The 25982-nt window shown below is 47.2% G+C and overlaps 1 pseudogene; it reads right to left on the bottom strand.

Moving 5' to 3' along the window:
* LOC147125294 (uncharacterized) overlaps positions 1-25982 on the bottom strand; it is a 120530-nt pseudogene that overhangs the window by 72977 nt on the left and 21571 nt on the right.

Below are 25982 nucleotides of genomic sequence, written 5' to 3'. Positions count from 1 at the left end.
AAATGGCAGCCTGGAACTATTTGCACACGACTAGGACCGCTGATGTATACCGTGGACATTGGAGAAAGCATAATAAGGCGCCATGCTGACCAGATCATAGAGTCATCCGAAAAGGGACAACCTACACCACAACTCTATATGCCTAATGATGAAGCAGAGATACCCATAGTATCTACCTCCGATCCGGTGATACTGGAACCAGATGAACCCGACACTGGCATTCAAGCCGAATCGACCTTGCCAAAAGAACCTACTACACCACCGAAAACTACTAAAGCACCGAGGCGTTATCCGGACCGAGTCAGGAAGCCTCCAGAGAGACTGACTTATCATTGATTAACTGCAGCAAATGTGTAGATTATTGTTCTTGTAAACATGTTAATTAATGATTACTTAAAATGTTATGCACTAATTATCTAAAAGGGGAGGAATTGTAGTGTATGCACCTTTAAGAGCCCCTGTGTACTGTAATACCGGTAGTGACCACTCGGGTATATAAGCCTGTATAGTGTCTTGTATTTTTTAGTTCACCTCCAGACTTTGTTCAGTAAACACCTGTTAAACCAACTCCTGCATTCCGTGTCTCCATTAACACCGGATACAACACTTTACCTTTATCATGATACATTCTGTCCCTTCCTGACACGCTCTGGTTTTTAATTTCCCCACTGCTACCTTGCTCTATTGCCTTCTCCGCTGTCATTTTTATTTTTCGCTCTCTTAAAACCACCCCCCGACTAATTAGTTTAAAGCCCTCTCTACAGCCCTAGTTAATTGATTTGCCAGGATTCTAGTCCCAGCACTGGCCAAGTGAAGTCCGTCCCAACGGAACAGCTCTCTCCTGTCCCAGTACTGGTGGCATAGTGGTTAGCACTGTTGCCTCACAGCGCCAGGGATCCAGGTTCGAATCCGGCCTCGGGTGACTGTCTGTGTGGAGTTTGCACATTCTTCCTGTGTTTGCGTGGGTTTGCTCCGGTTTCCTCCCACAGTCCAAAGATGAGCAGGTTAGGTTGATTGGCTATGATAAATTGACCCTTAGTGTTAGGGGAATTAAATACGCGGGGATAGGGTGGGATATGTGTTGGTGTAGGGGTTACGGGGATCGGGTGGGATATGTGTCGGTGCAGGCTCGATGGGCCGAAATGGCCTCTATCTGCACTGTGGGGTTTCTGTGATGCCAGTGTCCCAAGGAGCAAAACCCATTTCTCCCACACCAGTCTTTGAGCCACACATTTAACTCTCTAATTTTATTTACCCTAGCCAAATTTGCACGTGGCTCAGGTAGTAATCCAGAGATTATTACCCTTGTGGTTCTGCTTTTTAATTTGGCCCCTAGCTGCTCAAACTCCCTCAGCAGAACCTCTTTCCTTGTCTTATCTATGTCGTTGGTACCAACATGGACTATGACAACTGGATCCTCCCCCTCCCACTCCAAGTTTCTCTCCAGCCCAGAGATGTCCTTAACCCTGGCACCGGGCAGGCAACACAGCCTTCGGGACTCTCGCTCTCGGCTGCAAAGAACCCTATCTATCCCCCTAACGATACTATCCCCTACCACTACAACATTTCTTTTAACTCCCCCCACTTGAATGGCCCCCCACTCGACGGTGCTGTGGCCAGGTTGCTCATCCTCCCCGCAGTCCCCGCTCCCATCCTCACAGGGAGTAAGAGCCTCAAACCTGTTGGACAAGAGCAAGGACTGTGGCTCCTCCAACGCTACCTCCTGGATCCCCGTACCTGCCTCACTTCTAGTCACACCATCCTGTCCCTGACCACGGACTACATCTGAATTAATTAATCTAATTGGTGTGACTACCTCCTGAAACACAGAGTCCAGGTAACTCTCCCCCTCCCTGATGTGTCGCAGTGTTTGAAGCTCGGACTCCAGCTCATCAACACGGAGCCGGAGTTCCTCGAGCAGCCAACACTTACTGCAAATGTGATCACCATAAGCGTCAATGGTGTCCACCAGCTCCCACATATTGCAGCAGTAACACATCACCTGCTCTCCCATTCTATGTAATTAATTTAATTTATTAATATTATTTTAAATGATATATTTAAGGGCCCTGGTTTACAAACTGTCCCGCTACACCACAGAGACCTTATAAAAACTATAAACCACAGAGTTAAAGTTTTTTAAAAAGAGAGAAATACTCCCAACCAATCACTTACCTGCTTTGTGGTGACATCACAACTCAATTACTTTTTACTCGTCTCCCTCTGAGATTGGAGATTGGTGAGGCCTACCCGCGCCTTCGGCTTACCTTAAATACTGCCGCCGCTCGAGCTCCCGCTGCTGCCGCACTGAGGCCTACCCGCGCCTCGGGCTTACCTTAAATACTGCCGCCGCTCGAGCTCCCGCTGCTGCCGCACTGAGGCCTACCTGCGCCTCGGGCTTACCTTAAATACTGCCGCCACTCGAGCTCCCGCTGCTGCCGCACTGAGCTCAAAACACTCAAAAATTGGGAAATTTCAGCTAAATTATTTTTTTAAATACCATTATTTTGCTGAGCAAAGATTTAGATGATGACATTGTATTCTCTTTCATTTCACAGGGTTTTAGTTGCTCTTAAAAACTAGCTCAATGAGTTAATCCAAGTATAAACGTTAGGTCCTAGCACAGAAATTCCACTCTTTTGCTCACTGGTAGCACTCTCCTCTCTAAGTCAGAGGTTTCTGAGTTCAAGCCCCACTCCAGAGACTTGAGCATATTATATCGATAACAGTTGGGTACTGTGAGAGTACCTTCAGTCCCCTCCCGACCACTGAGGCAGTTTTCAGCCCTCAGTCCACCCCACCCCCCTCACCATCCTCCGACTGAGGTACTTTTCAGCCCTGTCCCAACCACTGAGGCAATTTTCAGCTGGCCCCTCCCTCACTGAAGCAGAGTTAAGCCCTCCCCCCCACAAGGCACCTAGTACCTTCCCCCTGAGGCACTTTGCCCCTGGTGATCTCCGCCAGGCTGCTCATCCCCATACCTATCCCCCATCCAAATTCCCCCACTCCCTTCCTCTCCCTCCCTCACTTATACGTGCGTCTCCTTGTTCTACTATCCTGTAGCAAATCAAATATCTAACCCTAACCCTAACTTGCATTTATATAGTGCCTTTAACGTGGTAAAACATGACTGATCCAACAGAAGCCAATAGAAAAAGAAAATACTGCAGATGCTGGAAATCTGAAATAATAACAGAAAAGGCTGGAGATACTCAGCAGGTCAGGCAGCATCTGCGAAGAGAGAAACAGAGTTAACGTTTCAGGTCAATGACCTTTCGTCAGAACTCAATAGAAGCCATTTCAGGATTTGTAAATGCAAACCTAACTTGTGTGTGTGAGAAACAGAGAGATTTAAAAAAATGACAGTGAACTGATTACACACATCTTTTAGCTTGGATGGAAGTGGCTATGGGCTGCCCGAAAACTCTGAAGTGTTATTCCATTATACTTGCATTTGGCATTATCTGTAAACTTTATCTGTTTTCTTTTTTTTAAACTAAGTAGATAAAAGCAGAATCTGTTTGCAGTTTGTTTAGTTCTTGCTGGACTCTGAAGGCTGCTCAGAAAAATTTTGGCTTGTGAGCAGGAGGCAATGCATATCCCTGAAGGATATGGCTTGAGATAATATTCTATTACCAAGAGGTATGAAAAGACTAGACTGTTAATATTCACTATGCTGGTTCTCACGGCTCTCTTTTAATTCCAATAGTCTGTTCTAACTGCTGGTGAAAGGTTTAATCAACTTTGTATTACACACTGAAATAACCTGTTGAATTTCTAGCCTCTGTGTAATATTTTCCATCGGTTGGAAGTGAGTACAGGAGTGTAGCGTGAGGCAATGCTTATTGGAATTTCCATCATTTAGTTTTAAAATGGTGGACTGGAGACAATCCAACTGTGAGAAGCAAGCAGAGTTGTTTTATCACAGGTTAGCTATTAATGAAGGATTCCCTTTGACTGGGGGTCAGTGGCAGTATGACTAAAGTGTTAATAGAATTCATCAGATTGATATGTAACGCCTGATTTGGTGGACTGTCAAGATCAGGCTGCACTCCCTTGTAAGAACATAAGAAATTTGGCCCCTCCAGCCTGCTCCTCCATTCAATAAGATCATGGTTGATCCAGTACCTCAACTCCACTTTCCCACCCTATTCCCATATCCCTTGATTCCCTTAGTGCCCAAAAATCTATCGATCCAAGTCTCAAGAACTGAACATCCACAGCCCCCTGGGGTAGAGAATTCCAAAGATTCACAACCATCCGAGTGAAGAAATTTCTCCTCAGCTCAGTCCTAAATGGCCGACCCCTTATCCTGAGACTATGCCCTCTAGTTCTAGACTCTCCAGCCTCTTAGTATCTACCGTGTCAAGCCCACTAAGAATTTTATATGTTTGAATGAGATCACCTCTCATCCTTCTAAACTCCAGAAAATATAGGACCATTCTACTCAATCTCTCCTCATATGACAACCCTCTCATCCCAGGAATCAATCTAGTGAACCTTGGCTGCATCCCCTTTAAGACAAGTATATCCTTCCGTAGGTAAGGGAACCAAAACTGTACACAGTTCTCCAAGTGTGGTCTCACTAAAGCCCTATATAATTGCAGCAAGACTTCCTTGTTCATATACTCCAACCCTCTTGCAATAAAGGCTAACCTACCATTTCCCCTCCTAATTGCTTGCTGTACCTGCATGTTAACTTTCTGTGATTTGTAAACTAGGGCACCCAAATCCCTCTGAATACCAACATTTACTAGTCTCTCCCCTTTTAAAAAATATTCTGCATTTCTATTCTTCCTACCAAAGTGGATAATTTCACATTTCCCCACATTTACTCCATCTGCCACCTCCTTGCCCACTCATTTAACCTGTCTATATCTCTTTGCAGCCTCTTTGCGTCCTCCTCACAGCTCGCTCTCCCACCTAGCTTTGTACCGTGATGTAAGCATTCTGATAAACGCAGCAGCAGGAGGTAATTTCGTTAAATTTTGTGAGGAAGGAAAGCCTCCACTTTATTAGAAGAGCATGGAAAACGTACGGAGGCACACAAGCCAGGAGCTCTATTAGCCGCCAGTCAAAGCAGCTGACTAGCCACCAGTTGTTAAAGGTTGCTGCTGGCCCTTAAAGGGAAAATATTCTTTTGCTGCACAAAGACATGCTTGTTGCGTGAGGATGTGGCTGCGACAAGCAATGTGGGCAAAACTGCTCCCTTCATTGATGACATCTTGGTGTTCCCCCTGCAGGAGGTGCAGGAACGGAGGGTGGCGCTTATGGGGCAGCGGCCCACGCTCCCGTGAAGAGAGAGGTGTAAGGTCCATCAAGGGAGGTGAGTGAGAGAGTGAATGCAGTTTCTCAGATCCATTGTACCTGAGTGCAAATAAAGAGGAGGATTTTGAGTATCTAGAGATGTGCCAAGGCAAGAATATCCTCCATTGTACATATGCTTGTTCTTTCTCCGTGACCCCAATGAAAATGTTTTTCTTCCCTGCGCCCTCCAGGGGAGAGCATACAGAGAACATGTCCCTCATTTCGCAGCTTACATATAACAGGGGCACAGACATAGTTGAGGCCAACAGCATAGATGCATTTAAGGGGATAGAGTCATAGAGTCATAGAGTCATAGAGTTTTACAGCACAGAAAGAGGCCCTTCGGCCCATCGTGTCTGCGCCGCCCATCCATCCCTGTCCAGTCTAATCCCATTTTCCAGCATTTGGTCCATAGCCTTGTATGCAATGGCATTTCAAGTGCTCATCCAAATGCTTCTTGAATGTTGTGAGGGTTCCTGCCTCTACCACCCTTTCAGGCATTGAGTTCCACATTCCAACCACCCTCTGGGTGAAAAAGTTCCTCCTCAAATCCCCTCTAAATCTCCTGCCCCTTACCCTGAATCTATGCCCCCTTGTTATTGACCCCCCTACTAAGGGGAAAAGTTCCTCTTTGTCTACCCTATCTATGCCCCTCATCATTTTGTACACCTCAATCAGGTCCCCCCTCAGCCTTCTTTGCTCCAAGGAAAACAACCCCAGCCTGTCCAGCCTCTCTTCATAGCTGAGGCGCTCCATCCCAGGTAACATCCTGGTGAATCTTCTCTGCACCCTCTCCAAAGCAATCACATCCTTCCTATAGTGAGGCGACCAGAACTGCACACAGTACTCCAGCTGTGGCCTCACCAGCGTTTTGTACAGTTCCATCATAACCTCCCTGCTCTTATATTCTATGCCTCGGCTAATGAAGGCAAGTATCCCATATGCCTTTTTAACCACCTTATCTACCTGTTCCGCTGCCTTCAGGGATCTATGTACATGTACACCAAGGTCCCTCTGACCCTCTGTACTTCCTAGGGTCCTACCACTCATTGTGTATTCCCTTGCCTTATTTGTCCGTCCAAAATGCATCACCTTGCACTTTTCAGGGTTAAATTCCATTTGCCACTTTTCCGCCCATCTGACCAACCCGTTTATATCGTCCTGTAGCCTGAGGCTTTCCTCCTCACAATTTACCACCCCACCAATTTTCGTGTCATCTGCGAACTTACTGATCATACCTTTTACATTCTCATCCAAATCATTTATGTAGATCACAAACAACAAGGGACCCAGCACCGATCCCTGAGGTACCCCACTGGACACAGGCTTCCAGTCACAAAAGCAACCTTCGACCATCACCCTCTGCCTCCTGCCACTCAGCCAGTTTAGGATCCAACGCGCCAAGGCACCCTGGATCCCATGGGCTCTTACCTTCTTGACCAGTCTCCTATGCGGGACTTTGTCAAAAGCTTTACTGAAGTCCATGTAAACCACATCCACAGCATTTCCCTCATCCACCCCCCTAGTCACCCCCTCGAAAAATTCAATCAGATTTGTCAGACATGATTTACCCTTGACAAAGCCATGCTGACTATCCCCGATTAATCCTTGCCTCTCCAAGTGGAGACTAATTTTGTCCCTCAGAATTTTTTCCAATAATTTCCCTACCACAGATGTTAGGCTCACTGGCCTGTAATTCCCTGGTTTATCCCTGCTACCCTTCTTGAATAATGCTAGATAAGTACATGAGGGTGAAAGGAATAGAAGATCATGCTGATAGGATGAGATGAAGTAGGGTGGGAGAAGACGTGTGTGGAGCATAAACACCAGCATAGACCAGTTGGGCGAAATGGCCTGTTTCTGTACTGTAAATTCTATGTAATTCTATGTATGTAGTAATAACCTACATATTGTAGTTCAAAGTTCCATTTACGTGCAGCATTGGCAGGAGAAACACTGTGCTAGCATTTAAGGCAAGTGTTGGCCTCAGGAGGGAGGTAGTCTTGGCACATGCATCCTGCTGGGGGTAATAAGGGAGTTCATATCATCTTTATTCTGATGTGCTTGCAGCTCAATTGTGTGCACAGTTGCAGGGAGAGGACCAGGGCAAATGAGAAACTAGTCATCATAAAGCAGCTGGCAACACATAAAGAGATGGCCCTCACCTTTTCCCTCCAGCAAACTATAGAAAGAATTACTGTAGGCAAGCTTGGGGTCATAGGAACAATGGAACAGGAGCAGGCCATTCAGCCCCTCGCGTGTGTTCCACCATTCAATTAGATGATGGCTGATCTGCATCTAACTCTCATCTACCTGGTTGTCACCAGCCATCGAGTACCTTCTATTTATTATGATCCTTGCGACACTTGGTTTGAGTATAAAACAAGGTTTTAATCAACTGTTTCACAACCATGAGCTTCTAGTTACATCACTAGTTCCTGGTTACAAAAACGTCCTGAGCAAGCTGGGCCCACGCCCAAGTATTTATACTTTCCTTGGACGGCGCCACCAGCTGGCCGCCCAGTGTTATCTCATGAGTCATTTCTACATGAATGGTAAGATTCATGACAACACTCATTTGATTTTTACTGTGAATTATTTTTACAATGTGCACGTGTGCGGTACTTGACTCTGTCCCTACTGGACCTGGTGGCCATGCGTTACCAGTGGCTGTTAAAGTGACCACCGCCCTCAACTTTTCTGCCTTCAGATCTTTCCAGGGCTTTCCAGAGACATATCCAGGATCTCCCAGTTGGCAGCCCACAAATGCATAAGACAGGTGACTGGTGACTTTTTTTCCAGGACCGGCAATTATGTGAACTTCGCCTGCGATGACGCCAGTCAGAATGAGCGGGCACTCGGGTTTTGCGTCTCTGGCTGGCTTCCCACAGGTGCAGGACATCATTGGCTGCACACACGTGGCAATCCGCGCACTCCCAGCTCAACCAGGAGTATTTGTGAACCACAAGCTCTTCCACCCCATCAATGTGTAGCTGGTGTGCAACCACAAAAAGATATTCCTGTTGGTGTGCGCACGATTCCCAGGGAGCTGAATTGATGCTTTCGTCCTGCGGCAATCCAAGCTCCCTGACCTCTTTCACTGCAAGCACACTTAAGGGGTGGACGCTAGGAGACAAGGGATACCCACTTCATGGAGCCGCACAGAGTCAGGGGCTGTCATTTCTGATTGTCTCATGATAATACAGTCTAGTTGAAATTCAGAGGAAAGAAACATCACTATTTACTCGCCATTATTCCATCATTTACTAATCTGTGAAGAATGTTAACATTTCATTTGCTTGACTTATTCAAAGGAATTGCTTGAACTTCAAATGGGCAAGTTTCCTGGTGTAGCTGTGCCCTACTCCACGGGTGCTTAAGGCTGGCAAATTCCTTGTGTAATAGTTCCTCTCAAAAGATACATTCTGCGAATCAAAGATTAAAACTGGGCACCGTCAATGATTTATCCAAAGAAACTGGTCCAACCCAGGAGATTGTTATTAAGGCTGGAAACAGCATTTTGAAAAGGGTATATTTTCCAGTTTTCTTGTACAAGTACTGTGCTACCTAAATATTTTGGCTCATAATCTTTGGCTCCTATGATTCTTTTTAACTGGAAATACATTTGGACAGTAGTTTTATCCTGTCTAGTGTTGTAATAAATTCCATCTTCCAAATTAACAGAAGATGTAGTGGGTGGGCATCCTATATGTTCTCCAGTGAGCAATTTATCACAATCAGGTTAGGTATTAGACCTGGGCGAGACTAACTCAGTGCAGCAAATTTTGTATTCATTCACAGGGTGTGGACGTCGCTGGCATGGCCAGTATTTATTGCCCATCCCTAATAAAGGATGAAGGTTTAAGTTCACATAACACATGGCATGCTTAAGAAATGTTATGGGGAATTTTAACCTGCCGACGTCCGCGTTTAACGCGAGCGCATTAGGCTGGTCCTCGGGAGAGTCGGGTTGCCTATTAACATACGCTAATTGCTCAATTAGAGCGATATTCCAACACACTTTTAAGTTTAACGTCGCAGCCACAGGTTTCCTGGGCTTCCTGAAACTAGCCATTGAAAGCAAGGCAAGAACACAGCGGCAATTGAGGGGGCTGATTAAAACTCATTGAAACTGCAATAAATACTCAGTACTCACAGTTGCTTTCTTACCTACTAGTGGGAAAGGGTTTGTTCACAGTGCTTTTGCTGAGAGTTTTCCTTTCTACACTTTGGAGGTTTTCTGAATCCACCTCAGGATGGGTGGCGCCTTGGCTGTCTTAGATTGGACCTCGGCCGAGGAGAAATATGACCAGCAGCAGCACCAGCACCAGCATCCTGCTGTTGAGAGATCTGCAGCTGGACATCAGAGAGGGGACTATCGGCAGAGAGGGGGCAGCGGAAGGGTGCAGCTCGCAGGAGGCCCTACCCGCAACACAGGGTGTACAGGCAGAAGCTGAGTTTCCTTGACATGTTGGAACATCAGTACTTCAGGAGACTCAGGTTGTTACACCAGGTGGTGGCAGACATCTGCAGCCTCCTAGAAGAAGACCTGCTCCCTACTGGACCTGGTGGCCATGTGTTACCAGTGGCTGTTAAAGTGACCACCACCCTCAACTTTTTGCCTTCAGATCTTTCCAGGGCTTTTCCAGAGACATATCCAGGAGCTCCCAGTTGGCAGCCCACAAATACATAAGACAGGTGACTGGTGACTTTTTTGCCAGGACTGGCAACTTTGTGAACTTTGCCTGCAATGCCGCCAGTCAGAATGAGCGGGCACTCGGGTTTGCATCTCTGGCTGGCTTCCCACAGGCGCAGGGCGTCATTGACCGCACACACATGGCAATCCGTGCACTCCCAGCTCAACCAGGAGTATTTGTGAACCACAAGCGCTTCCACTCCATCAATGTGCAGCTGGTGAGCAACCACAAAAAGATATTCCTGTTGGCGTGCACACGATTCCCAGGGAGCTGAATTGATGCTTTCATCCTGCTGCAGTCCAAGCTCCCTGACCTCTTTCACTGCAAGCACACTTAAGGGGTGGATGCTAGGAGACAAGGGATACCCACTTCAAACTTGGCTGATGCCACCTGTCAGAAACCCAACCAATGAAGCCCAACAGCACTGCAATGAATGCCATATGACCATCAGATGTGTGATCGAAAAAGCCATCGGCATGCTGAAGATACACTTCAGGTGCCTGGACAGATTTGGAGGCACCCTTCAGTATGCACCAGCCAGGGTCTCCAGAATGGTCGTGGTGTGCTGCGCGCTGCACAACATTGTGTAGCAGTGAGGTTTTGACCTGCAGGAGGAACAAGATGCAGGGCACAGCCCGTCTGTGGACGCTTCCGAGGAAGAGGAAGGTGATGAGGACAATGCAGCACCAGCTGCTCACGATGCTGTCTGGGATTCCAGGGATGCCCTTATTAATGCAAGGTTCATTAAGGTTGCATCAATGGACCAATGTTAGAACCACATACAACAGCCACTCTTCCTGCCCCCCAATGCCATTGACACAAAGCAGTCCTGAAAACAACCAACCACCCATTGCACCCACCCACCCCCCCCCCCGCATTGGTCCCCATCAATTCATATCTTCCTATTCATCATCAAGCAAGTTAAAAGGTGAGTTGCCACCCAGCAACCAAGAATGGGCAAGACGAGAAAGTGGTGCAATGTAATAAAATTTATGTGATTCTACTAAAGAATGGGAACTTCATAACATAACATTTCCTCATGCACCCATGTGCATACCCTTGTGCAACTTTACTCTTCCTTTCCCCACTGCTCCTACGTGGAGCAAACCCTGTGGAAGGATGTGAAGGCCTTAGTGCGTGCAGAAAAGATTAACAAGGATAGTTCCAGGGATGAGGGACTTCAGTTACGTGGATAGACTGGAGAAGCTGGGGTTGTTCTCCTTAGAGCAGAGAAGGTTGAGAGGAGATTTGATAGAGATGTTCAAAATCATGAGGGGTCTAGACAGAGTAGATAGAGGGAAACTGTTCCCATTGGCGGAAGGGTCGAGAACCAGAGGACACAGATTTAAGGTGATTGGCAGAAGAACCAAAAGCGACATGAGGAAAAACTTTTTTACACAGCGAGTGAGCGGTTAGGATTTGGAATTCACTGCCTGAAAGGGTGGTAGAGGCAGATTCAATCGTGGCTTTCAATAGGGAATTGGATAAGTACCCGAAGGGGAAAAATTTGCAGGGCTAAGGGGAAAGGGCGGGGGAGTGGGACTAGCTGAAGTGCTCTTGCAGAGAGCCGGCATGGGCTCGACGGGCCGAATGGCCTCCTTCTGTGCTGTAACCATTCTATGATTCTATGATTCTATGATTCAGCAGAGGAAGAGACAGTCTGCTCAGATCCCTGCACTGACTGCTCAGATGCTCTTGGTCGACGTCCTCTGGGTTTTGGAGCCAGTGAGGGCCCCCCCAAAGACTGCTCCGCCTGCACCTGTGCAGGGGCAGACTGGGCCATTGGGACACGAGGCAGCATATGGGGCACTGACTGAGGGAAAAGGACAATGGGTGAGAAGTGGAAGCGCTTTAAGTGGAGTAACCACTTCCATGTCCCCTTTTGCTATCATCCCTCTCATGGGCCAGCCACACTTCAGCGCTACCACTCTGCTGGAGAGCACTTTGGTGAAGATCAGTGAGGCACCATAAGGCCAAGTCTAAGGTATCTGTCATCCCATTTAAGGTGCCAGACATGTTGGCATCCAGAGTGTGCACAACCATGGTCAAGGTGTGCATGAAGTTACTTGATGCACCATAGATTTGGCCACTATATCCATGTGTTCTGGACCGATGGACATTATGTGACATTCTGAACATTTTGTGTGTGCAGATAGCACCCTCTGGTGGCGGTTATTGTGTTAACAGTTTGTATGCTGGAAAGGTCATCTGACCTTTCTTCCTGTGTGAGGTCATTTGACCTTTGTTCCTTTCTTCCTGTGTGAGGTCATTTGACCTTTGTTCCTTTCTTCCTGTGAGAGGTCATTTGACCTTCCTACCTTTCTTCCTGTTGACCCCAGGAAGCAGTTTTACCAGGAAGAACCTGACTTGAGTAATGGAGAATTCCATGAGGGATTTTCAATCCAGTGTAATCTGACTTCATATGTTAGGCCAAATGCAATATCTGTGAGTATCTTTAGTTCTCAGCATAATAGCAATGTTGTCAGAGTAATATTTTGATAATACTATGTTTATAAAAGGTTAATATTTAATAGTTACAGAAGTTAGTTCAAATGTTAGTTAGTTATACAATTAGTCTATTCTACTGTTGTAAATATGTTTATATCTTGTGTAATATCGAATGTGTAGTACTCAGTTTATGTACAAAACATACTTTGTCTTTGTTTACAGTTTCACAAATTTGTTCAAGTAAAGGCTTCAAACAGCAAACAGCTTCACGAAGAATTATTTTGAATAGAATGTTTAATTTGCTGGATAACTAGATAGGAGCACGTCTAGCGCGGCCAGTATAGTGAAAAGATAGCAATACGGCTAGCTGTGAAGAGCGGAGCAGGAGGAACCCAGAGTAAGCCTTAACCTCGTAGAGCACATCTACCTCACATCAACATGTCAGAAGATAATGACGAAAATGCTTTGCAGCAAGTAGAAGACCTTAAACAGGCAGATGAAACTGTAGAACGTGACAATCGGTCTATAAGCACCGGTTACTGCAGGTCGCAAGTTGGCTCACGGTCATCGGGTGGTTCTAGAGTAAGCATAGCCCTCGCCAAAGCACGGGCTAAACCAGTAGCAGCTCAAGCCAGAGCTGCGCATACGGACAGTGAAATAGAAATAAAAGTAAGTCAGGCCCGTCTCCAAGCTGAACCCCAAGCAGAACAGGCCCGGCTCCAAGCAGAACAGGCCCGACTCCAAGCTGAATTCCAAGCGGAACAGGCCCGACACCAAGTGGAACGCCAGGCTGAACAGGCCCGTCTCCAAGCCACATTAGACGCTCTGCAGCAACAAAAAGAGATAGATGCTGCATTAGCCGAGACACAAGTATTCGAGGCAATTTTGGAGGGAGCTGATCCCGAGACAGCTTACAAACCTTTAATTCCCGTTCCGTGGCAGAGTCCACGACTGCGCACCATAGATTACGTGAGCGACCATGCCGACATACAGTTTACACGAGAAAGGGATGGAGGCCCGCACATCTCTACAGACGCAAACACTTCGTATAACATGCCACAAGTTGCCAACCAAGGTCAAAGCAGACGGTGTGCCTCAAGCCGCAGAGTCTCCGCTAGCAGAACGGAAGACACGGTGCAAAGGAATAGGACGCCGAATAGAGAAAGTCAGAGGCAAATCCCCTCTCGGTCCCTTGAGACCCCCAACAGAGCCCCCAGCCAAGGCAACCCTGGCACAGGTCCCAGCACCTACGACCTCGCCAAATACCTTGCACGCACCCAGCTGGTGACTTCGGGGTTAACCAAGTTCGATGACAGGCCAAAGAATTATCGGGCTTGGAAGTCCTGCTTCCACGATGCCATATCGGGCTTAGACCTGTCGGCAGGAGAAGAGCTCGGCCTCCTTATCAAAGAAGCCAAAGCCAGGAACGACCCCAGCTTCAACTTCTTCTCCTCCCACCCAGCACTTGCCAGAAGAGACAAGTTCAACAGACATGGAAAGACACCAATATCTGTCCACAGAATGCAAGTGTCCTCAACTGAGCACACAAAGATTCAGAAGAAACCTGAGGATATGAGCAAACAATGCCCTATCCACAACAAGCCCCATCCTTTAAAGAAGTGCAGAGGCTGCAGGGAGATGTCCCTGGAAGATCGGAAACAATATCTTAAAGAGAACTCTATATGTTTCAGGTGCTGCTCGTCCACGCGCCATCTCGCCAAGAACTGCAAGGTGGATGCAAAATGCACCGAATGTGAAAGTGATCGGCACGTTTCAGCACTACACCCAGGCCCAGCTCCTTGGGAGTCAGAGTCGCCTCCTCCCGCTTCAGAGCACGGCGGGGAGAGAGAGGGAGCTGCTGGTACGGAGATTAAAACCAGGTGCACCGAGGTGTGTGGAGAAGGAGTGAGCGCAAGAGCATGCTCCAAGATATGCCTCGTTAATGTGTACCCTGTAGGACATCGCACACTAGAGAACAAGCCATCTCAGGTGAACACACTCAAGACTTCCATCTTGGAGAATGGTCGTCCAAGCTACCTTACCCCATGCAGTAGACAGATCCACGTGATGTTTGACTCCAATGCACCATTTCAGGGCATCTCTCTCAACGACGTACTCCTCACAGGGCCTGATCTTAACAACAGCCTCTTGGGAGTGCTCATGAGATTCAGGAAAGAGCCCGTCGCCATCACTGCCGATATCCAGCACATGTTTCATTGCTTCGTGGTGAGAGAAGACCACAGAGACTTCCTCCGCTTCCTGTGGTATCGGGACAATGACCCTAATAGAGACATTGTGGACTACAGAATGCGTGTCCATGTCTTTGGGAATAGCCCATCCCCTGCTGTCGCCATATACGGACTAAGGAGGGCTGCCAAGGAAGAAGATGACGACTTTGGCAGTGATGTGAGAGGGTTCATCGAACGAGAGTTCTACGTCGACGACGCACTGAAGTCATTCCCGACCGAAGCAGAGGCCATCAGTACCCTTGGACGAGCCCAGGAACTACTTGCACTATCCAACCTCAGGCTGCATAAGATAGCCTCTAACAGACCAGCAGTGATGGAGGCATTCCCCCCTGAAGATTGTGCTAAGGACGTCAAGGACCTAGACCTCTTCACTGATGACCTCCCCCTACAGCGTAGCCTAGGGGTGTCGTGGAACATAGCAACAGACACGTTCACGTTCCAAGTCCTAGACGCCAAGAAACCCTTCACACGTAGAGGAGTGCACTCTACAGTCAACAGCCTATACGACTCTCTCGGCTTCTTAGCCCCTGTCACCATACAAGGCAGGCTGCTCCTCAGGGAACTCTCCACACACGCTGAAGAGTGGGATTCACCTCTCCCTGAAGAGATGGAAGCAGAGTGGGACAGATGGAGAGACTCACTCCAAGACTTACAGGAGATCCGAATACCTCGCTGCTATTCGTCTTTCTCTCCCTTAAATGCCCAATTCAAAGAGCTTTGTGTCTTTGCAGACGCATCCGCTAAGGCCATTGCAAGTGTGGCTTATCTGAAGGTCACCACTCAAGAAGGACAAAGCAAAATCGGCTTCGTCTTTGATAGAGGCAAGTTGGCGCCCCAGCCAGACCTCACCATACCCAGGTTGGAACTGTACGTAGCAGAACGCAACCTACCCCCTCACAGCAGTCTACGGAAGCTGCATCCTATCATCGACACCAACGGACCGTCTCCGAGGTGGTTCTTCTTTTGTCGCCAGAGGACTCCAGTGACAAGTAGAGCTCAGACTATGTGGAGTCGTTAATGACCACAGACGGGGAGTGTTCTGGACCGATGGACATTATGTGACATTCTGAACATTTTGTGTGTGTAGATAGCACCCTCTGGTGGCGGTTATTGTGTTAACAGTTTGTATGCTGGAAAGGTCATCTGACCTTTCTTCCTGTGTGAGGTCATTTGACCTTTGTTCCTTTCTTCCTGTGTGAGGTCATTTGACCTTTGTTCCTTTCTTCCTGTGAGAGGTCATTTGACCTTCCTACCTTTCTTCCTGTTGACCCCAGGAAGCAGTTTTACCAGGAAGAACCTGACTTGAGTAATGGAGAATTCCATGAAGGATTTTCAATCCAGTGTAATCTGACTTCATATGTTAGGCCAAATGCAATATCTGTGAGTATCTTTAGTTCTCAGCATAATAGCAATGTTGTCAGAGTAATATTTTGATAATACTATGTTTATAAAAGGTTAATATTTAATAGTTACAGAAGTTAGTTCAAATGTTAGTTAGTTATACAATTAGTCTATTCTACTGTTGTAAATATGTTTATATCTTGTGTAATATCGAATGTGTAGTACTCAGTTTATGTACAAAACATACTTTGTCTTTGTTTACAGTTTCACAAATTTGTTCAAGTAAAGGCTTCAAACAGCAAACAGCTTCACGAAGAATTATTTTGAATAGAATGTTTAACTTGCTGGATAACTAGATAGGAGCACGTCTAGCGCGGCCAGTACACCATGCAAGAAGACATAGGCTGGAATTTTCTTTACCGAGTCGATTGCGTGCGGGCCGCGTGGCGGGTCGGAACTGCGTTGATCTAATGATCCCCCTCCTCAGAGCGACTTCCAGTTAATGGAGCATATTAAGGCAGACATGCGCATTTCCCGGTCCTATTAAATGGTGCATGTCTGATGACGTCATTGATGGCTCATTTCCAGCGGGGGTATTTAAAGCAGCCTTGACCACATCGCATTTAAAGGTTCATCTAGGATTGTGAAGGGAGGATATTGAAGGATCTTTTATTGCTCACACTTCAAAACATGAGTTCACAAAGACAGAGGGCTGCACCCAGGTTTTCAGATGACTCCCTACATATTCTTGTGGAGAGAGTCAGAGCACGCAGGGAGGTCCTTCCCTGCTGATGGGCGGAAGAGACCTCCCAGGAGACAAAAAGAGCCGGGCTCCAAATAGTTGAGGTGGTGAACGGCAGGGATGTGGTGAGGCTGACCTGGGTGCAGTGCCGGAAGTGCTTCAATGATCTGATGAGATCAGGAAAGGTGAGTGCAAAGCCACACCCACCTTCATCCTGCTGTGCCTGTCACCACATCCCCATTACTCTGCCTTCCCAAGCCTGCTCCTGCACATCATTACTCACACCAACATACCTTGCACGTCCACCCATCCCTCTCTCTCTATCTACATGCTCACATCCCCATCTGACTAACCACCCCTCGCACTCATCCTCATCCTAATGTAATCATACCAACTAACACCACACAAGGAGGCCATTTGGCATTGGCACCACACTCCGTCATAGTCACCCTCTACAGATGTAACCCACACATTCCTTACACTCATGCCATTACTATCACTCAAACTTCTCTTCTTTCCCTCCTTGCAGGAGAAACAAGTGCACATTAACAGGGAGAGGGAGGGAACTGGAGGTGGCCTTCCATCTCTCACCACTTTAACTCCAGCAGAGGAGGATGCCCTGGAAGTGTCCAGAGTTGTGCAGCTGCTAATGGTGGGAGATGGAGAGAGGGGGACCTCTTAGCAACCTGGTGACAGAATTACATCTCATACAGCCACATGGCACACAGCAGTCACTCATATGGTTACTGATGTCAGCAGCCAGTGAATGTTCATCACGTGCATAATGGTATCGTGACCCATTCTTAATATAACATTTCTAAATCATCTCTTTACTCTCCCACAGGTCCCACAAGAGCCCCCACCACCACCCCCCCCCCCCCCACCACTGTCCAGCCGGAAGAGGAAGACGACTCCTCAGAGGAGCCTGCAGCCTCTGAGGGTGCACCATCACCAGACCTCGGCGCACCCAGCACCAGCGCAGATACGCACACCTCGGTGGGTCCTATGGGAGGTAGAGTAATGTTGTCACCTGGTGTCTCACAAGTCACAAGTGAGCAAGAGCAGATGGTGTTGACAGGGACAGCAGTGGAGACACATCACTGGAGGGCGCAGGACGCTCCCAGCTTTGCTCAGCTGCATGCAGACGCTGAGCCTCGGGGGCCATCGAGAAAGAGGGCGATCCTGGAGGTGCAGCAAGAAGTGCAGGTTTTGCGGCCGCAATGTCTGCAAATGTGCAGAGAATGGAGGAGTCCATCTCCAACATGTGCACCACCATGTTGCAGGCGATGGGGACGGTAGGCTCTTCCATGGAAAGGATGGCCACCTGCATGGAGCAGCTAATGCACCATTCACAGGAGCAGATGGCAGAGGCTCATAGATCTTCTCTCTAGGAGGGATGTAAACATGGACTTGGGTCCTCATGGCCCCACTGCTGTTCAGCAAGGTGCTCCCCAGCTCCTTGCTAGCAGGGAAGTGCGGGTGGCCCATGAGAGGGATGATGGTGAGAGGGGACAGGCAAGTGGGGGTTCCTCTCAAAGCACTCACATTTCTACCCAATTGCCCCCCCCCCCACCCCTCAGTCAGAGCCTCAGGTGCCTCCTCAGATCGCGATGGTCGAGCCTGCCCCTCCACAGTCACAGGAACAGCAGGCTTCGGCGGGGCCATCACAGGCTCCAAAACACAGAGGACGTCCGCCAAAAGTGTCAATGCAGTCGCAGCAGGGAAGTGAGTAGCCTGCCTCTACCTCTGCTGAAGCCGCAGGGGTTGCACCTCGTAGAAGCACACGTAACTGAAAAATGACACAGCAACAAGGGAGATATGGGAGATTCAAATCCTGGATGTACTTTCCACAAAATGTTGCAGTCGAACATGTTGTCGTACTTTCTATGTGACAGTTTGGATTTCTTGCTGAATTAAAGTACAATCAACTCACTACCCTCTCGATGCTCAGCCTACTAATAAAGTTTACTTCCTGATGTGCCAAATAACTGCCCGAATCCGTGAAGTTAAAACTTAAGACAGAAGCCTTTTATTAAATAAGAATCATGGCAGAGTTAACAGAGTACATCATCGACCGAGCCCTTGGTAGAACATACCAGAAGAGGGGCGGGGCCAGGGAGGAGCCAGGGAGGAGCATTAGTGGTTCCCCCCGGTGGAACATTCCAGACATTACAGTACAAGTACAAATATCAGAACACAGTTATTTCATCACATTCACCCCCTGCTATAAATTCAGTCTGTCAGGAGGTCTGATAATCCTTTGGGAACGACGTAACTCTTGCTGAGGCTCCTCCCGGAGTACTAACTCCGGTTCATTCGAATTCCCAGAATCATCAGTATTTTCCACACTGAGGGTTTGTGTCACTGAAGGTCCAATACCACGATTAAAAACTCTACTCTCAGAGTCGAACTCTTTTCGAGCTCCAGCAGGTGCAAGATCTTTAATAGAGACCGTATCCTCTCGCCCATCCGAATATTGAATATACACATACTGGGGATTAGCATGGAGGAGTTGTACTTCTTCCACCAGTGGATCAGTCTTGTGGCCTCTCACATGTCTGCGCAACAACACAGGGCCCGTGGTCGTCAACCATGTGGGTAACGATACTCCATTAGTAGCTTTTCTTGGAAAACTAAACATCCTTTCATGAGGGGTGGCATTCGTCGCTGTACACAAAAGAGACCTTATGGAATGCAGCACGTCTGGCAGGACATCCTGCCAGCGAGAGGTCGGCAGGCCTTGTGACTTCAGAGACAGTACGATAGCCTTCCACACTGTCGCATTTTCTTTCTTGACCTGCCCATTACCACGAGGGTTATAGCTGGTAGTTCTACTCGTTGCAATCCCCTTCGATAGCAAAAACTGTCGTAATTCTTCGCTCATAAAGGAAGAACCCCTATGTATATAGTTAGGCATGCCGAACAAGGAAAACAGTTGGCAGAGGCATTTAATTACAACAGCACTAGTCACATCCGGACAGGGGATAACAAAAGGGAACCGAGAGTACTCGTCTATAATATTAAGAAAATAGACATTACGGTCGCTCGATGGAAGGGGACCTTTAAAATCGAGACTCAAACGCTCAAATGGTCGAGTTGCTTTAATAAGATGAGCTGGCTCGGACGGCTTATAGAAGCGGGGTTTGCATTCAGCACAAACATGACAGGTTCTGGTCATTGTCCGGACCTCCTCAATAGAGTAGGGTAGATTGTGGGACTTAATGAAGTGGTTCATTCTGGTAACCCCAGGGTGGCAGAGTGTGTCATGGAGACTTTGAAGCTTATCTGTACCTAGACTAGCACATACTCCTCGTGACAAAGCATCCAATGGCTCATTAAATACTCCAGGCCTGTGCTGAATATCATAGTCATATGTTGACAGTTCTATTCGCCATCTTAAAATCTTATCATTTTTGATCTTGCCTCTCTGCTTAGTGTTGAACATAAAGGCCACAGATCGCTGGTCAGTAATGAGCGTAAAACGTTGGCCAGCGAGATAATGTCTCCAATACCTGACTGCTTCAATAATTGCCTGTGCCTCCTTTTCCACTGAAGAATGTCGAACTTCTGGTCCTTGCAATGTACGAGAGAAGAAAGCTACTGGTCTACCAGCTTGGTTAAGAGTTGCTGCCAACGCAAAATCAGATGCATCACTTTCCACTTGAAAAGGGATCTTCTCATCCACGGCACATACCGCTGCCTTCTCAATGTCCCGTTTGATATTAAGGAAAGCCTCCTGAGCTTCCACCGATAGCGGAAAAGACGTCGACTTAATAAGAGGTCAGACTTTATCTGAGTAGCTAGCCACCCACGAGGCATAGTACGAGAAGAATCCCAGACACCTTCTTAAAGCTTTTACAGTGTGAGGTAAAGGTAATTCCTTAAGTGGGCGTAATCTTTCAGGGTCTGGCCCGATTACCCCATTCTCCACAACGCAACCAAGAATACACAAACATGTAGTATTGAAGGTACACTTGTTTTCATTGTAGGTCAGGTTTAACCTCTTTGCAGTCTCTAGGAACTTCGCGAGATTTTGATCATGCTCCCGTTGGTCACGCCCACAGATGGTAACATTGTCCAGGTACGGGAATGTTGCTTCCAACGCGTATTCATCTACCATACGATCCATCTCCCGTTGGAAGACGGATACCCCATTCGTCACTCCAAAGGGCACCCGAAGGAATTGGAACAGGTGCCCATTAGCTTCGAAGGCCGTATAAGGTCAGTCTTCTATTTTGATGGGGAGTTGATGGTAGGCAGACTTTAAATCAATGGTGGAGAACACGCGGTACTGAGCTATCTGGTTCACCATCTCAGAAATACGAGGCAAAGGATAGGCGTCTAATTGGGTATACAAGTTTATAGTCTGGCTATAATCGACCACAAGTCTTTTCTTCTCATTAGTTTTAACCACCACCACCTGGGCACGCCACGGGCTACCACTGTGTTCGATGATTCCCTCCCGTTGAAGCCTTTCCACTTCCTCTTTTATAAATGTTTTATCTTCTGAACTATACCGTCGACTCTTAGTCGCTATAGGTCTACAATTAGGAGCAAGGTTCGCAAACAAAGAAGGCGGACTTACGTTTAAAGTAGAAAGGCCGCAGACTGTGAGCGGAGGCTGAGATCCACCATACTTAAGGGTAATGCTCTCATGCTGACACTGGAAGTCCAAGCCTAATATTAAGTTCACACACAACTGAGGTAATATGAGGAGTTTAAAGTCCTTATATTCCGTATCCTTAACGGTCAATGTGACTTTACAATATCCAGTTACCTCCGAAGTAAGGGGTTTGGACGCCATCACAATTTCACTTTGAGTAGGATACACCTTCAATGAACAGGAGTTAACAAGGTTGGGGTGTATAAAACTTTCAGTACTGCCACAGTCTATCAAACACCCAGTAGGACGACCATTAATCTTAATGTGCATCATAGATTTTGACAAGGAACACGGTATGGTCTGGTCAACCGTAGCCGAGGCTAGAGTAAAACGATAGGCGGCAGCAGAGAAGACATCGGGTACAGGATTACCCTTACACACTTTACTAAAATGTCCCCGTTTCTTACATTTAAAACAGGTAGCCTCTCTGGCTGGGCAACTTTGCCTGGGGTGTTTAGATTGGCCACAAAAATAACACTTAGACCCATGGGGCACAGCCGCAACAATAGGATTAAGTGGGGGCTCCATTGGTGTTATGGATGCCTCCATACTCGGAACACACGAGGCTGAGAGAGATGCATGGGCTGATGCATACACTTCTGAATTCTTCTGGGCTACATCTAACGATCGAGCAGCAGCGACAACCATTTTTAAAACTAACGAGTCGTTCTCGAGGAGTCTCTGTCTAATATAATTAGATCGGAGGCCAGATATGAAAGAATCGCGGATGGCTTCTTCCTGATACACTATGGCAGAGACAGCCTTGTAGTTGCAACCCTTAGCCAAAGCCTTAAGGTCCTGCAGGAAATCGTCCAGAGATTCCTCGGGTAATTGCCTGCGAGTAGACAGGAGATACCTGGCTGCGAGGGCCTCTTCATATGTAGTAATATCTTCAATTATAGAGTAAGTTTGATGACTTACCAAGTTGGTTAGAAGACCCAACTTGTTAACCGTCGGATCGGTCGATGATGCGATGAAGTGTTCAAAACATCGGAGCCAATGCGTAAATTTCTTCGACGCATCTGCCAAATGGGGATCGATATCCAGACGCTCTGGTTTCAAAAATCAATCCATCTTCCAAAAGTTGTTATTTAATAAAATTGATGTGCCAAATAACTGCCCGAATCCGTGAAGTTAAAGCTTAAGACAGAAGCCTTTTATTAAATAAGAATCATGGCAGAGTTAACAGAGTACATCATCGACCGAGCCCTTGGTAGAACATACCAGAAGAGGGGCGGGGCCAGGGAGGAGCCAGGGAGGAGCATTAGTGGTTCCCCCCGGTGGAACATTCCAGACATTACAGTACAAGTACAAATATCAGAACACAGTTATTTCATCACACTTCCCCTTTACTATTTGCCATCCATGCTTTGCAATGACTGCTAAACTGCCTCGATTTAAATAAAATACCTACAAGGACAATATTCTTTTGGGTGCTGAATGGATGTGAGCATGTTGGTGATGGCTGCATAACATCCATCACTAATAGAGCGATAAACCCACTATCCTGAAGATCGGTCCCATTATGTTTTTTTTCATATTTCCATGCTAGAAAATAGTGCTGAGTATGCATTACAGGGGCAAACAGAAGAAAAAACTGCTTAGTGAAAGGTTGAGAGAAGTTGCGTGGATCAGTGATGTCTAATCGCCGTAAGTTGTCGATGTCGGGGCTCTCAATGAATGAGTGTGCCGGGTTGAATGGAGCTGTATGATGTGTAATCAATGAAAGGGACAGTTCTTCACGAATGGCTGAGCGGGCCAGCTACTGATGAGCAGGAGGTGTGTGCGTCACTTCTGTGCAGTGTAAGAGCTCCCAGTCCATGCCTGGAATCTACAGATGCTGCACAGTGCATGGTTGAGCTGAACCAATCACGACTCCAGAATGAGGTCCCTTTCCCAGAAGAGGAAGTGGACCGCCGGTATGTGTTTATGATAGCGACAGGGCACAGGTCCGACACATGGGGGTCGATTTGAACCCTGGTTGGAACCCATCCAGTGTCCTCGGCACGAGGCATTTTCAGAGCTGGCCTCATTAGCATTTGTTCAGCGAGCTATGGGGACGACCGCGAGAGGGGCACAGATGAGGCAGCAGTGGGCCGGAGGGACTCTGTGGGGCCGAGAAGAGCATGAATGCTCCACCCAATTGGTGCCTCAAAATTGCATTGGGTCCTATGTACAGCATAGGACCCCAATTAACATATTGTAAGTAGGCTCCTGCCTTAGGCAGGCTTGGGCTGCCCATGTGAAGGCCCTGACAAAAATGGCAGTGGCCACACTGGGAATGGGAGCGAGGCAGTAAGTGAGGCACTGCCATTTTTGCCCCTCGTTCCCACCATCAGAGGTACTGAAAATCAGTCCAATTGAGTTTTTGTCTACCTTTAATTTTTATCAAATCTTCTAATTATTTAATCTTTTATTCTTAGCAATCCCCTACAGTAATCAAGTTTCCAAATTGGGGAATGGTGAGCCAGAAAGAACTGAAGGCCTTTTGTCCTATTCATACATTATAACACACTTATAAAGGATACTTTTACTAATAGAACATTTGCTAATATCACCAATTTGTGGCATATGGGGCCCGTATAGGAGAGACTGAAGGAACCCAAAGGGAGCTGGACAAATTAAGTGGATGGACTAAAGAATGGTGTACAGAATTTAATACGGATAAAATTAGAGTTCAGTGAGCCTTGAGTCGGAAGGTTGTGGGTTCGAGCCCAACTCCAGACAGCCCCGGCAAGTGGAGACAAAACTAGGTTGATATCCAACATGTTACTCATGTCCAATTGGACCAGTCCAATTGCTGCTCATCTTAGCCATGACGGGCAGGAGATCATTGCTCTGGCCTTTGAATACTGGGTTGACATCCACAGGGAACTCGCATCCGATGGGAGTGGAGCGGCAACCCTCCCCCACCACCCACCGTGCCCCACCCCATTGCACCTGGCCAGTTCTCCGCGTAGGGAGTTGTGACTCAGGCTAACAACCTGGCCACGTAAAAAAGAACTTTGTTATGGGAATGACCCAGAGCTCAATCCAATGGATGTAAAATAGTGGAAGTAATGAGTGGCTTCATGTAACAGGTAGGAGGAGTAGGAGTGAATCTTAGTAGTAATGATCACATCGTATGGTTGAAGATTAGGATCGAGAGTGACATAAGTAGGACAAAGTCTAAGGTAATAGATTGGAAAAGCACAAATTATGAGGAAATGAGGGTGGAACTAAAGAAGGTAAACTAGGAGAAAACCTTGGAAAAAAAAGAGACAGAATAACAGTGGGAAATCTTTAAAAGGGTAATCAATAGAGTTCAAGAGAAATGTATTCCACTAAAAGCCAAAAACAAGCAAGCTAATTATCATAGAATTATAGAAGTTTACAGTACAGGAGGAGGCCATTCGGCCCATCGTGTCTGTGCCAGAAAATTAGGGGGCACCGTGGATGAATAAAGAATTAAAGGAAAAATTGTATCTAAAGTAAAAGACAGATAAGAAGTATTTAGATACTAAAGGAGAGGAGGACAAAAGGGAATACATTGAACTTAGAGAAGTTAAAAAAATCCATCAGGAAGGCAAAGAGAAATTATGAAATCAAATTATCAAGGACTATAAAAAGAAGTAGTAAAGTGTTCTATGGTCACATAAATCACAAAAGGAAAATTAAAGTAGGGATAGGGCCACTAATGGATGAGCAAGATAAACTCAAAGGTAATGATAGAGAAATAGCAGAACCATTGAATAACTACTTCACCTCACTTTTTTAAAATTCATTCGTGGGATGTGGGCGTCACTGGCAAGGCCAGCATTTATTGCCCATCCCTAATTGCCCTCGAGAAGGTGGTGGTGAGCCGCCTTCTTGAACCTCTGCAGTCCATGTGGTGAAGGTACTCCCACAGTGCTGTTAGGGAGGGAATTCTAGGATTTTGGCCCAGCGACGATGAAGGATCGGCGATATACTTCCAGGCCAGGATGGTGTGTGATTTGGAGGGGAACTTGGAGGTGGTGGTGTTCCCATGCACCTGCTGCCCTTGTCCTTCTAGGTGGTAGAGGTCACGGGAGGTGCTAGCGAAAAAGCCTTGGCGAGTTGCTGCAGTGCATCTTGTAGATGGTACACACTGCGGCCATGGTGCGCCGATGGTGGTGGTAGTGAATGTTTAAGATGGTGGATGGGGTGCCAATCAAGCGGGCTGCTTTGTCCTGGATGGTGTTGAGCTTCTTGAGTGTTGTTGGAGCTGCACTTGTCCAGGCAAGTGGAGAGTATTCCATTACACTCCTGACTTGTGCCTTGTAGATGGTGGAAAGGTTTGGGGGAGTCAGGAGGTGAGACATTTGCCTCAGAATACCCAGCCTCTGACCTGCTCTTGTAGCCACTGTATTTATGTGGCTGGTCCAGTTAAGTTTCTAGTCAATGGTGACCCTCAGGATGTTGATGGTGGGGGATTCGGCTATGATAATGCTGTTGAATGTCAAGGGGCGGTGGTTAGACGCTCTCTTGTTGGAGATAGTCATTGCCTAGCACTTGTGTGGTGCGAATGTTTCTTG

Source organism: Somniosus microcephalus, chromosome 1, assembly GCF_052327205.1.
Source record: "Somniosus microcephalus isolate GS21.2 chromosome 1, FLI_Smic_1.0, whole genome shotgun sequence".
Lineage (NCBI taxonomy): Eukaryota > Metazoa > Chordata > Chondrichthyes > Squaliformes > Somniosidae > Somniosus > Somniosus microcephalus.
This window is presented reverse-complemented; position numbering and strand designations above follow the sequence as displayed.